Consider the following 13077-nt stretch of genomic DNA (forward strand, 5'->3'; position numbering starts at 1 on the left):
TCATGGCCTTGAGTAGAGATAATAATGTATCCCTTGCAGGTGCAGATGCCTGTTGTATGAGAGCATTGTTCAGTGGTGTGAGGCTCGGTAACTTTCCACAAGGGGCGTACCCCTCGTTACTGTATTGCATTATAATGTATTGCTGTGATGCAGAGAGTCAGTCCTCTCGTTCGCACTCTTAGGAGTGAGGTCGGACAGTGCCCTCTCATATGAGATTATTTGGCCTAATAAAGACTTTTGTTTATTCTTCTCCACTGTCCGGCTGACTTCCTGTATAGTGACTATAGGTGAGTGCGGTAAGTCACTCGGGTGGATTTGAGCCACGCTTATCAATCACTTATTACATGCATATTGTTTTCCTATAACATACTAACACATAGTTCACCATTGAAAAGACATACAATCACCAATCCCCCATTTTATTGACAAAATACATTTCCATCATTTATCCTACCAAATCAGAGTTGTTATATGCAACACCTTTCTAGTGAATAGTTCATTAATAATTTACTACGTCCTCAACTCGGATATCTAATCCAATAACCTTACTTAATGTATTTTGTTACAGCAATGTCACATTGAAGTCTAAGTGTAAAATCGATCATTTATCCCTGAGATACCTAGATTTAAAAAAACATATTAAGATGTACAGGATTCATATTAACATCAAAAAAAGATTTTTACATTTAATAAAAAAATATTCCTATTGGAAAAAGACTTAGCACCGCCCGCCGCAACGCCAAGAAGGCATGTTGTGCACTTCCGTGCATAATGTGGCAGGCACCTTGCGGTGCCTGCCATGTTGTACATGGAACTGCAGGGGGTACCATAGGTACCCTCCATGTGCACTCCCCAATTACGTGAACCGCCTGCCTTTTCCCCGCAGACATACTAATATGGATGGCGGTGTCTCCCAGACACTGCCACCATGTTAGCAGCTTTTCCGCACAGTCGACTCTTCGACGGGGCGGAAGACCGCGGGCGGTCTTTCCGTCCGCTGGTGTGTGCCCCACCATGGTAATGTGGCAGGGGGAATTTGAAAGCAGGCTGTGGTTTATGGCGGGGAGATCGCCACCGCCATACGGGCGGTGGCGATCCGCCCGCCATACTAATGATCCCCCTAGTATCTACAAATTCTATTAATATTTAACCTGATATTTGATATCTTTCTATTTTTTATGATAAGGGCATAAAATGTTCAACTCCTCACTTGGAACACTTGTACTGCTCCTCCATTGTTGTAGGGAAATACCCGGTGACCATATATAAATATCACAGCTTCATATCCACACTCCATTGGGTTCTGTAAAATAAAAATCAGGAAAAAGATTTTACCCTCCCAAAAAAGTTTAATTATTCTAAATCTCAACTTCATATCCATCATAGAGTCCCTTAGGAAATCATAACATGCTATAACACCATAAAGTTATCCACTTCAAACAAGTAAAGGACCTCCCCTATATATGAGTTAATCCTCTCCAAAATCACTAATCTTGACCTATACGTATCAAAAAGGAGCAATCCCTAGCGCATAATATCCAAAGGCTACAAACAGAACCAACTACTAGCCAATAAATTGGGTAAAAGCACCCAAGCCACAATGCAAGCAAAATATAATTCACTCTTTTCGCCACTGACCTGTAAGCTCAGACTGAATAATACGACATGCCACCATCGTCACTGACCTTCTTCTGAATCTTTGTCGACGACACTGATTCTATAAAGACATTTTACACCATTCACCATCCACCTTGGTTAACATAACTGATCACCCTGCATCAACCACTTTAATGGTCCAAAAACACATTTGGACCAGAAAGGAAAAACCCTTTCCTGTGAATTCATTGGTTGTTAGGATAGTCCAATCTCAGTAGTTAAAAATCTATGGCCACTCCTCCCAATATTATGGTCCAGAAACATGACTGGACCAGAAAGGAACAGCCCTTTCCTGTGAATTTATTGGTTTTTAGGATACTGCAATCACAATAGTTAAAAATCTGTGACCAGAAAGGAACAGGCCTTTCCTGTGAATTATAACAACCAATGAATAGATGCGGGCCCCAGAGATCCATCTCTGGAGCTGGTTTCAGGCAGTTCCTGATAATGTATTTATTTGCCCAGAATGGTCAGGCCAAAGTTTGTGTTCGCTCAGACGTGGCAGTAACTGGGAGTAGAGGTGGGTGTGCATTGATGGAATCTGAGACAAAGGCACAAAAGAGGGAGAAGCCTTCAAACTCAGCTGCTACACAAAACTGTCCACAGCAACCATTCTGGAAACGAATGAAGCAGGAAGTGGTACGGGTCTGCCCCGGCACATCTAAGTGGCACCTGTCTCCCTCCTTCCTTCCAGAGGACTAACACTCAACTGATGGAACATCTTGAGACCCATAATGTTTTCCATAAATCTCAGTCGGGTTTCAGATCTGGTTTCTCTACGGAGACAGCTCTCCTGAGGGCCACAGAAACCCTACGTGAGGGAGCAGATGAGGGAAAGACAATGGCCCTCATCATGCTTGATCTCAGTGCCGCTTTTGACACTGTAGCACACTCCATCTTGCTACAGTGTCTAAACAAAGCGGGAGTCACCAAAATGGCACTGGGATGGCTGAAAGCTTTCTTGCTTAACAGGAGCTTCCAAGTCCAAAGGGGGACTTCTCTCTCCGACAGGGTGATGCTTGAGCAGGGGGTTCCTCAGGGCTCTGCCCTGAGTCCCACCCTGTTTAATCTATACATGGCCCCATTGGCAGAGGTAGTGCAGTCGTTCGGCGTGGAGCTTGTCTCCTACGCCGACGACACGCAACTTCTTATATCTCTGACCCAAGCCCCTTCTAAGGAAGCTGATAACTTCAATGCCTGCATGACCAAACTTGCCACATGGATGAATGACCATTGTCTGAAACTTAATGGGACAAAGACAGAGGTCCTCATTATTGGTGGCAACGAGGTCAAATGGACGACAGAGTGGTGGCCCAGCTGCCTTGGTCCTTTGCCCTCCCCCTCTCGAGAAGCGAAGAATTTGGGTGTGTGGGTGGATAATAAACTGTCCTTTGATAGCCACATAAGAAAAACTGTAGGCAAATGCTTTGGGGTGATGAAAACTCTGAACCGCACCCTTGACCTGTTACCCATCAATTCCAGGCGTACCATGACGCAAGCACTGATAACGTCCCGTATTGATTACGGAAACGTGCTGCTCATGGGGACATCACAGAAAAACATCAAAAAGCTACAGGTTTTACAAAATTCGGCAGCTCGCCTGGTCTTAAGGCTTCCCCGCAGAGCTCCTTCACTCCCCTCTCTCGCAGCCCTCCACTGGTTACCTATCAGGAAGAGGATTGATTTTAAAGCTATGCTATGGTGCCATAAAATAATTCATCACAGAGCACCGGCTTATATGTCGGACTTGGCATCTGTTTATGAACCTAGCAGGTCGCTTAGATCTAAAGGAATGGGTCTGCTCAGAACTACCTGCCCCAAAAAAGCTAGAATGGGAGGCAGATCATTCCGTACTTTAGCTGCGAGGAAATGGAACCTTCTTCCTTTGGATATCAGGATGGAGAATAATGAAATCATGTTTAGGAAGAAGTTGAAAACCTGCCTCTTTACCTTGTGATTGGTTTCCTCTGCACTATCTCACACTCTCTCCACAGCGCGGGGACACGCCGGGAGGCGTCACCAGGCGCTCTACAAACTCCTTTAAACTTAAACTTAAACTAAACATTGGTTAGCTTCAAAGGACTTTAATGTACCCATAACCTACCTCCTTGTTTGGCAGACTTTTTCCATCTCCCCTTCTTCCGTATTGGGTTGCATTGACACACAGCAGAGACAAAATTCTATCCCCTTAGGTTAACGCGCAAGAGACACGTTCCACGCTCACCCTAATCCACACATGCAGCACTCATAGTGCACAAAGTCTTTATACAGGTCTTCTGCAGCCTACCCACAGCCCCTTACCCTAACTGTTCAGACTTAGCTGGCCATATATTAAAAGGCAGGCTCTATAGGTTGCAGCTCCTAATTCCAGTTTAACAGCGACTACAGTGGGTGAGACCTTTTTTTTTTTTTTTTTTGAAAACCTTTATTTGTCGTAAACATAGTACACAGCGTCTGCCTACAACCACTGCGGGCCGGCCGCTATGACACTGTAAAACATTCCAAGTTACCTTGCGCTGCAATAAATGACAGTAATAACAACACTACGATGTACTGGCAAGGAACTACAGGAAAAGGATAGAGAGGGTTTCATTTTGTAATTTTGGCGAATCGTCCTAAAGTCAGACCGGGTAGCTGAGAGGGCGAGCCATATAGCAGGGTATCCACGAGTGCAACAGCGTTATCAAAATACTGGCGTAAGTCATTACAAGCAGGATACACAAGCGCGGAAGTGCATGTCTCCCCAGTTGGCGCCCGCCCAATCAATATATCACCTCAGGAGTTGCGATCTAGCTTGTCTATGGTATACTAGGATGTAAGAGGGTTCATTCTATAGCATCCATGAAAGGATCCGACTATCTACAAAAAGGCATATATTACGTGGAACAATTCGTAGACAGGATATGCGCCCTCAAACAGAAGTTTAGGAGGGAAGGAAAAGCAAAATATGTAATCATGCAGTGACTATGCATTAAAATCGATATCTCAGCCATAGAATCAATAAACCATGCGATAAAGACATAAACTCAAAGCGCAAAAATCGTCCCGGAAAGAACCAAACCCTGACCCCCCGTCTGACCCAAGATATATAAGAAAGAAGAAGAGAAACAAGAGAAAGAACAAGAAAAAAGAAAAGGCCATAGAAACAAAAGAAACGAAAATCAAGCCCGGGTGAGACCTTCTTAGGAAGACTTACATCACAGGTGAGGTTAACGACCAGTGGTGAAAAGGTGAACTCTTGGGGTTTTCAGGGTTAGAGACCCTTTTTAAAGTACTCAGACTATCCTAGCCTCTGTTGTGTCATGTGATTCCTTTCAGAATATTACAGATTGTTCTGTGTCATGGGATTTCCATTCAGGATATCACCGTCTGTGCCGACAGAATATCAGACTTTGTACGCGGATGTGGGGGCAGCTCCCAATGTCTTGTAACTAGAGATAGAAGAGTTCAATAAAGCTTAGATTTCCAAACACATTTCACTTCTAAAGTAATATTAAATGTTAACATCTTCTGTGGAAACTGATCTCCTTGTATTTCTTTCTCTGTCTTGCAGGATGTCAAGAGCACCCTGAGCAGGTAAGGCTGATGTATTATCCTCCTCTCAGTGTGTAAGAAGCATGCCTTGCTGCTGCAGTGGGCAAAGTCAACTGCTGAGCTCACAAATCCCTATCCTGCCGAAGAAAAATGTCAAAAAACTCATTTTGTAAAAAGAATACTATTCACCTATGGTCCTCAGAAACATAGGTCCAGTACTTTGAAAGATCTAAACTGTAAATGCACTATTCTCCCTGGTCTCAGAATCCACAATATATCCACACGTTCTTTCAAACCCTTCATTTTGTTTTAAGAAATCTTCAGATCCTCATAAAACTTCATTGAGATCTCAGAAATCTCTGCTGAGTCCCCTGCAAACATCCCCGAGTCCTGAGAATTCTCACTCGCATCCTCTGGAAACTTGTTTGAGTGATGAAATAATTGAATTAGTCCAGCACAAATGAACGTCTATCTTCATAAAACTTCTTTATATTTTGTTAACCTACCACAATTCTTATAAAAATTGCCATGAGCCCACAGCAAACTTCATTGCATTCCTGGAAAACCCCTCAAGTTTTCTGTCAGGCTTAGGGGTTGTGCGAGCTGGTCCTCGATGCCAATCCCAAACTTCTTGTCACATATCGCTCAAAACGGCCTTTGAAAAACAGTTTCCAAGGATATTCTCAAAAGTCGTGACTTAATGGGTCCCAGAGGGTGAATGTTACAATCACTGAATTCTGATGAATAGTTAAGACAGACTCATAGATCGGAAAGTAATCACACTGCAGATAGAGTACGGTGTAACGTACCCGACCATATGATTATAAATCCAGATCAGCACCCTTCTCACTTCCATGTATGAATTAACCAGTTTTAGGCCTTAGCTGCTTATCCTCACAGTAGGTGATCTTGAGCCCAAGTGTGACAGGGACACAACCATCAAACCCTTTGCTGTACAGAAAAGATAAAATGTGAACAACAGGTACAAAAGCCAAATAAACTAAAACGAAGGAATCAAAGTAAACAAGCATTTACAATGCAATGGTTTCGCCTTTGGAAAAGTTAGAGCTATTGGCATTGTAAATGACAAAATTTGTATTTATGTGTTGGTTTTGAAAACAGATAAATAAATGGCATTGTCATTTACATTGCCATTAGCTTAATCTCTCGCAAATGTGAGACCTATTGTACCCTTCGGACGAGCTCAGCAGACAGCAATTACTACCACACACACACACCCAGAGCCACGCACACACACACACACACACACAGAGCCAGCCACACACACACACCCAGAGCCACACACACACACACAGAGCCACACACACACACACCCAGAGTCGACACACACACACACACACCCAGAGCCACACACCCAGAGCCACACACACACACACACCCAGAGCCAGAAACACACACCCAGAGCCACACACACACCCAGAGCCAGCCACACACACCCAGAGCCACACACACACACATACACCCAGAGCCACACACACACACACACCCAGAGCCACACACACACACCCAGAGCCACACACACACACACCCAGAGCCACACACAGAACCACACACACCCAGAGCCACACACACACACACCCAAAGCCACACACACACACAGCGACTTTATGTAGTTATTGAAGCCTATCCCTTTTTAACCTCTGCCTCCTTTTGCCACCGTGGGTTGCATTTTCAGTGAAGCGGATTCAGAAATCATCATCTGTGTGTGCATACCCACATACACACAAAAAAGTACTAGGTCGATAGATGTAAGGGTAGCATTGAGGGGCGGACACCAGAGTAGGTAATTTTCTCTGGAATCTGAGCGTAGGCTGGGCACGAGGCAGCTGGGCCTGGAAAATAACCCCTGCCTGATTTAGTTCCTTACAGATCAGGTCATGTTATTGACAAGTTGGTTACAGTCAAACTAACACATACAGTTCCACATACTGGTAAGAAATGGAGTCCTATAACTGCACAGAGCAGCAGTGAAAAACCCATCAGGTCACCTACGTACAAGAGCTCACTTTACAAAGTATTCTGCTTCCGCACTGGTCACCGCCAATAACCAAGTTAGGCTCGTATCAGACTAGAATTGTGCATGTGCGATATCACAGGTGCCACCGACTGCTGAAGCGGGAGGAATGCCCCACTGGACAACCTTCCCCCTCACACAGGGTGCGTGGTGAGGGTCTGTTTCAGATACCACTGCAGCCCAGTCTACTTCCGTCACCAGACATCTCCCCCACACCTTCCTAGAGTGCACTTAGCAAGACATTCCGAACCTAAATGGAAAAAAACACGGTGCACACTAACGTGCACACAAAAGATAACCCTTTTAAACATTGTCGTGTGACAGACGTGAAAATGCTGTAATGTCCCAAGTGAGCACACCTACCCAAAGAAAGCCCCATCCCTTGCTCTGCAACATCTGCCTCACTGGAAGGTTCCGAATGGAAGTTTCAAGGTGAGAAGACACATTGTCCCTGTGAAGTGCAGCGTACGTATAAAGCAAATCACCCTGTAGTGCTATATGACACATACAAATCTATAGGACGTGGCCTTAGTCGTGCTTTACTGCACAGTACACCACCTGGCCATTATCAATGACATCCTTTTTAGAATGCGTGACAGAGGAGAGCAAACCCAAGGTATGTATTGTGCACTGATGTGACGTCATCCGGGTACTAAAGAGACACCCACTTAACAGTGCCTGCTTCCTAGAGCAAAGAGCCCACTTCACCGTGAACAAAAGCACTTAACATTTTTTGCACTTCAAATCTGACCTACTAAGACGCTTCAAATGAAAGGGCCTGGTTTTAAACTGCAAGCAAAAATGTTTTTAAAAAATGTGATCCCAAAATAGCGACTAATTAACAATTGAAAGGCTAGTAGTTAAAAAAAAACACATCTTGTTTCCTTTATTGGGAAAGCATAGCGTTCTATAGTCGGATGTTGTGTCTGAGTCTTAAGTACCCCAGCAGGAAAAGTGTGTTGGCCTCAAATCAATGACATGCACAGCAGTAGACAAAAGGAGGACATGTATCTAACTCTTTTGGTTCAGGCATTGTAACAGCAATGTCTTCATAACTTTCCTGAATGCCCATAGATGAAAACACTCCTGTGAGAGACTGGGTGTTAATCCTGATCTCAAACCACGTAAAAACCCTAGTTGAAACTGGCCATAGACCTAAATGTTGGAGTCACCACAAAACCTCAGACAGTGGTGATCCACGGTATTCAGTTTAGATCACAAATATTAAACTGGTGTGTAATTTTCAAGATACTCCTAACCAGCTGTTTCCGACTCCCCCATTTACTTTTCCTACCATTTACTTTTCCTGCCATTTTCAATGAGACAATCTTGTTTTAAACTCCTGCGGCCCCATTTTTGACAACACATGCATTGAGAAGGGGGGTGGGGTGGGCCTACCTATACCCATAGCTGTGTTCATCTTATAAATGTTTAGCTTGCAATGAAATCAGTAGCAGAAGGGCAGACCATCATGCAATCGAAAATGGCCCTGCTATCTTTTTAATGTTAGGCGTTATGCAATCCAATAATACTCGTCTCACTTCTCTACTATTCAGACGCACAAGAATTAAATATCAATAGTGCCTGTCTTCGAATGACTGCTTAATAAACAGTGATTACCCTCCCCACCCCGCGCAAACAGAACCAAAAGAACAAACGCTACTTGATTTGGTCCCTGCTTTTTAAAAATCTTGTGCAAATTTATTTAGCACCACTGTAATGTAGTTTGGGCACATATTACAGGATTCCCAGTCCATAACTGCACATTACAACTCTGGACTACTCTTTGGAAAAGGTAGAGTTTGAATTCAAATCAACCTTTACACAATAGCCCGCGCTTGTCACAACTTAAAAACTCCAAAGGAAGTGAATTTGGAGGGCGCTATAAGGTTTCTCGGGTACAGACCTGGGAAAATTACGTTTTATCGAAGATAGAGGAATAGATCACATCTGGACTTATAATCTCACTCCCTCCTATCCTGTGATCCCCCCTTGTATCTGGTCTGATCACCATTTGATCGATACAGTGATCACAGTCAGGGGTTGTATCAAGGTCCCTCCCATGGCCGGTGGGATGGCCCGTAAATGGAGTACTCTTGACTCTCAGGCATTCCTCTCGTTCTTGGCTGAGACTCGTCCCCCGCTGTCTAAAACTGCGACTGTCCATACTCTAGAGGAAGATCTCACTGGCTGGATCACCAAAGCCAGTGATCGTTTTGCCCCTCCCTCCAGTTTTCCTCGCTCCCGGCACAGTAAGTCCTACAAGTGGTTTAACTCCACCTTGAAAGCTCAGCAACTTGAACTGCGTCAAACGGAACGCAGGTGGAGACGCAATTACCTGCCCATCGACAGAGAGCTATATGTTGCTGCGAGGAAAAAATATAAAGATGCAATTATGGCATTCAAAAGCTCTTCACATTTCGGAAAGGATCGTCACTGCTCATAATCAACCCAAGGAGATCTTCTCAATCATGAGGGAGCTCACATCTGATGCAAGGACTCTCCCCTCTCAGACTCCGACGCAAGAACTTTGCAATGCTTTAAATAGTTTCTTCATCGAAAAAATTGCTAAGATCAAGAATACTATCCCTGCAGTCCCTCCTGAGGATATGCCAGCCTCCCCCCTGAAATCCCGCTCTCCTTGCTCTCTTTCCCCGCCCTCGATCCCAGTACTTTAGCTAAACTTGCCGCTCGGGTCAAATCCGGCTCGCCCAACGATTGCTGCCCTCCTTCTGTCTTTCGTGATATCTGCCTGTCTTTACCGGACTGCATCCTGCCTTTATTAAATGCCTCACTGGAGGCAGGAACAGTACCCAATTCCTTCAAGGAGGCTGTCCTTGTGCCCTTACTAAAGAAGCCTGGAGCTGACTCGGACGATCTCGCTAACTATCGGCCTATCTCTCTCTTGCCCTACCTATCCAAACTCCTGGAGGCACACGTTACTAGCTGCCTATCTGAATTCATCGAGTGCTCCAACTTTCCCGAACCTAATCAGGCTGGGTTCAGACCAGCCCATTCCACCGAGGCTGTGATCCTGGCAGTTATGGATACGCTTAGGGCTAATGCCGATAAAGGGACACCACAGGCGCTCGTCTTACTGTATCTGTCGGCTGCGTTCGACACGGTGGACCATAACATCCTTATCCACCGTGTCATGCAAGCCGGCATCCGAGGCCTGGCGTCTGCCTGGCTCAAGTCCTTCCTGTCGGGCAGAACGCAGGCGGTCCGGCTTGGTCCCTTCACAGCCGCGAAGGTCCCATCCATCTGCAGAGTGCCTCAGGGATCCTCCTTATCCCCTCTGCTTTTTAATCTCTACCTTCAGCCGCTCATTTTTCCCTTGAAGAGGTGGAACGCCACCGTATTCAACTATGCAGATGATCTGCAAATCATTTTTCCGCTCAACACCCCCAATACAGCTCTTGATTGCCAAGCAGTGATGCTACACATCCAACACTGGATGAACTCCCACCAGCTCAAATTGAACCCGGGGAAGACCGAGTTAATTCTTCCAGGAAACAGTCTCACTCACTGGGGCCCACAATTCTGGCCGACTGAGCTTGGTTCCCCGCCCGTCCCGGCTAAGTCAGTAAAGAGCCTCGGGGTCATAATCGACTCTGAGCTCTCTCTTAAGCCTCAGGTGGGTGCGGTCGTGTCATCATGCATGTTCCAGCTCAGAAAAATCAGGAAAGTCTCCCACCTCCTGACACCGGAGGGCCTGATACAAGTCCTGATTGCCTTGGTGCTCTCCCGCCTGGACTTTTCTAACTCCCTGCACTACGGCCTACCTAAATTCCTCCTTAATAGGCTCCAGATAGTACAGAACTATAAAACCCCGAAGTGGCAATCTGCAAGACCACTGCTCCACAGACCCCACTGGTTGCCGGTGGAGCAGAGGTCTGCATTTAAGATTGGCTGCCTGACTTTTAAGGCTGTGTTCGGAACCTCCCCTGTCTTTCTCAAAACACTGATCGTCCCTTACTGTCCGGTACATAATCTCCGCTCCTCCCACCGCCTATTGCTAGCTATCCCTCCTACCAAACTTAAAAAAACTGGCGGTCGTAGATTTGCTTACCTTGCCCCCGTCCTCTGGAATGAGCTGCCCCTTCCGCTCAAATCTGTAAACTCCCTCTTGGCATTCAGAAAACTTCTGAAAACTTACCTCTTCACGCAGACTGGCTAGACCCCCGTCTCTCCATCTCACAGCACTCAGACAGCACCAGGAAACCTTTGGTGTCAGCGCACTATATAAGAATCCCTTAAGATAAAAATAGGTAAAAAGTTTGGTTTAGCCTTACAAAGTAGGTGAAGTATATAGTAAAATTGTTCTCGCTGTTGAAATAAATTTTAAGTTAAGAAAAAAAAACGGACATTTTAAAAGTAGCCATTTCACAGACTCAGAAACCGGGCAAGTCCTCAAAAAGTGGAGTATTGTATTTAAATCATGTGCGCAATACGTGTTTTCTACTCCTTGTTACTGTAGAAATAACGTTAGAACATAAAAGCGGGTCTGTCCACAATGAAAAATATCTACGCAACTTCTCGTTGAACAGACACTGAATTTTAACATGAAATCAAATTTTTACACAAAATGTGCCTAAACTAAACTGCCATTGAAGACACTTATAAAGCTATACAAATGTTAATTACCAAATCTATTTTCTCAGCATACATAAGATTCGAAAATGACGATTATAGGATTTAGACAACCCCACCCTCTGACGTCTCTTTTTCTCTAAACCTCAGTGTTTCCCTAGTACTGTCCTGTCAGTGCGACAGGGTGTCGACATTTAGGTTACCTGCTCTTCTTCCGGTACAGGGTGGGCGGCCATGCTGACAGCCGCGGCGGCCTCGACGGCCACTGTCGCCACTCTAGTCCGGGGATACACACCGGGCCTCCGCCGCTACGAGCAAAAGAGGAAACCAGCTGCCTTTTGCCTTCCGCCAACGGATGCCTTAAATTCCCCCTTTTCGGATTCCCTTTCCAGCATTTCTGTATTTATTATATATTTTTTTTAGCTTTAGGTGCAAGGTTTTGGAAAGGGGCGTGGGTTGACGTCTATAACATCTGGGAACGGAATGCCGTTAAAAAACAAAATAAAAGTCCAGTGGTCTGGTTGTAGAAGTCTTTCTTTATTTGTGTCTGCTGCATGGGGCACTCTGTTGGTCTGTTCTCTCGCGCAGGAAACGCCAAATCCCAGATCGGAAAAATCAAGGCAGACTTTGCAGAGAAGTGTGCAATATTTCCATGAAAAATCGTCAGTTCCAGGTAGGCAGCAGTCACTTTGCGAGCTCCACCTCGACCCTTAAGAACAGTCATGTGGGAGCGGGCAAGAAACAAAACTTATATTTTAGGGTTTTTCTGCTTCCGGTGATGGTTTTTCATGGAGAAAGCACCCTTCGAAGGCTTAACTTTGGTGCCTGTTCTTGGAAAGCAGCATCGGCGTAGGCTAGAAACTGCAGCAGCCACCTCTTTTTCTTCCTCCGCCTCCTTCCTGCCTGCCTGCCTCCTCCCTCATCAACATTCTTCACCTCCCCCCCCCTCAAACCATGACCGGCCTCCAGCTGTAGCTCCGCCATTGAGAAATAGGAAGAGGCAAGAGAGTGCTTTCCATTCACAACAAGGCAGGCCCTCAGGGAGAAGTAGTGTGGGTGAAGCCACGCGGAGCCATTTGGCCCGAGACTCCGACCCCCCTCCCGGACAGCCAGCATTACGACCTGCACGCAATCGGGCGGCACACTGCTAAACACAGATAATGCGTGCTGTGTTATAAGCTGCAAAGTGATCTGTGAGGGGGGGGGCGGGAACAAAGACAAGGATAGCGGGAGGGGGGACGGACAGCGAGAAGAAGGTG

The 13077-nt window shown here is 45.6% G+C and overlaps 1 long non-coding RNA gene across 1 annotated transcript in view; it reads left to right on the top strand.

Annotated features, from left to right (window-relative positions):
• Positions 1-5201: 5201 nt before the first annotated feature.
• LOC147710126 (uncharacterized) overlaps positions 5202-13077 on the top strand; it is a 92971-nt gene continuing 85095 nt past the window's right edge. The window contains exon 1 of the long non-coding RNA XR_015295844.1: positions 5202-5232. This is a non-coding gene — a long non-coding RNA (uncharacterized LOC147710126). The remainder of the gene's footprint in view (positions 5233-13077) is intronic.

Source organism: Lissotriton vulgaris, chromosome 5 (genome assembly GCF_964263255.1).
Source record: "Lissotriton vulgaris chromosome 5, aLisVul1.2, whole genome shotgun sequence".
NCBI lineage: Eukaryota > Metazoa > Chordata > Amphibia > Caudata > Salamandridae > Lissotriton > Lissotriton vulgaris.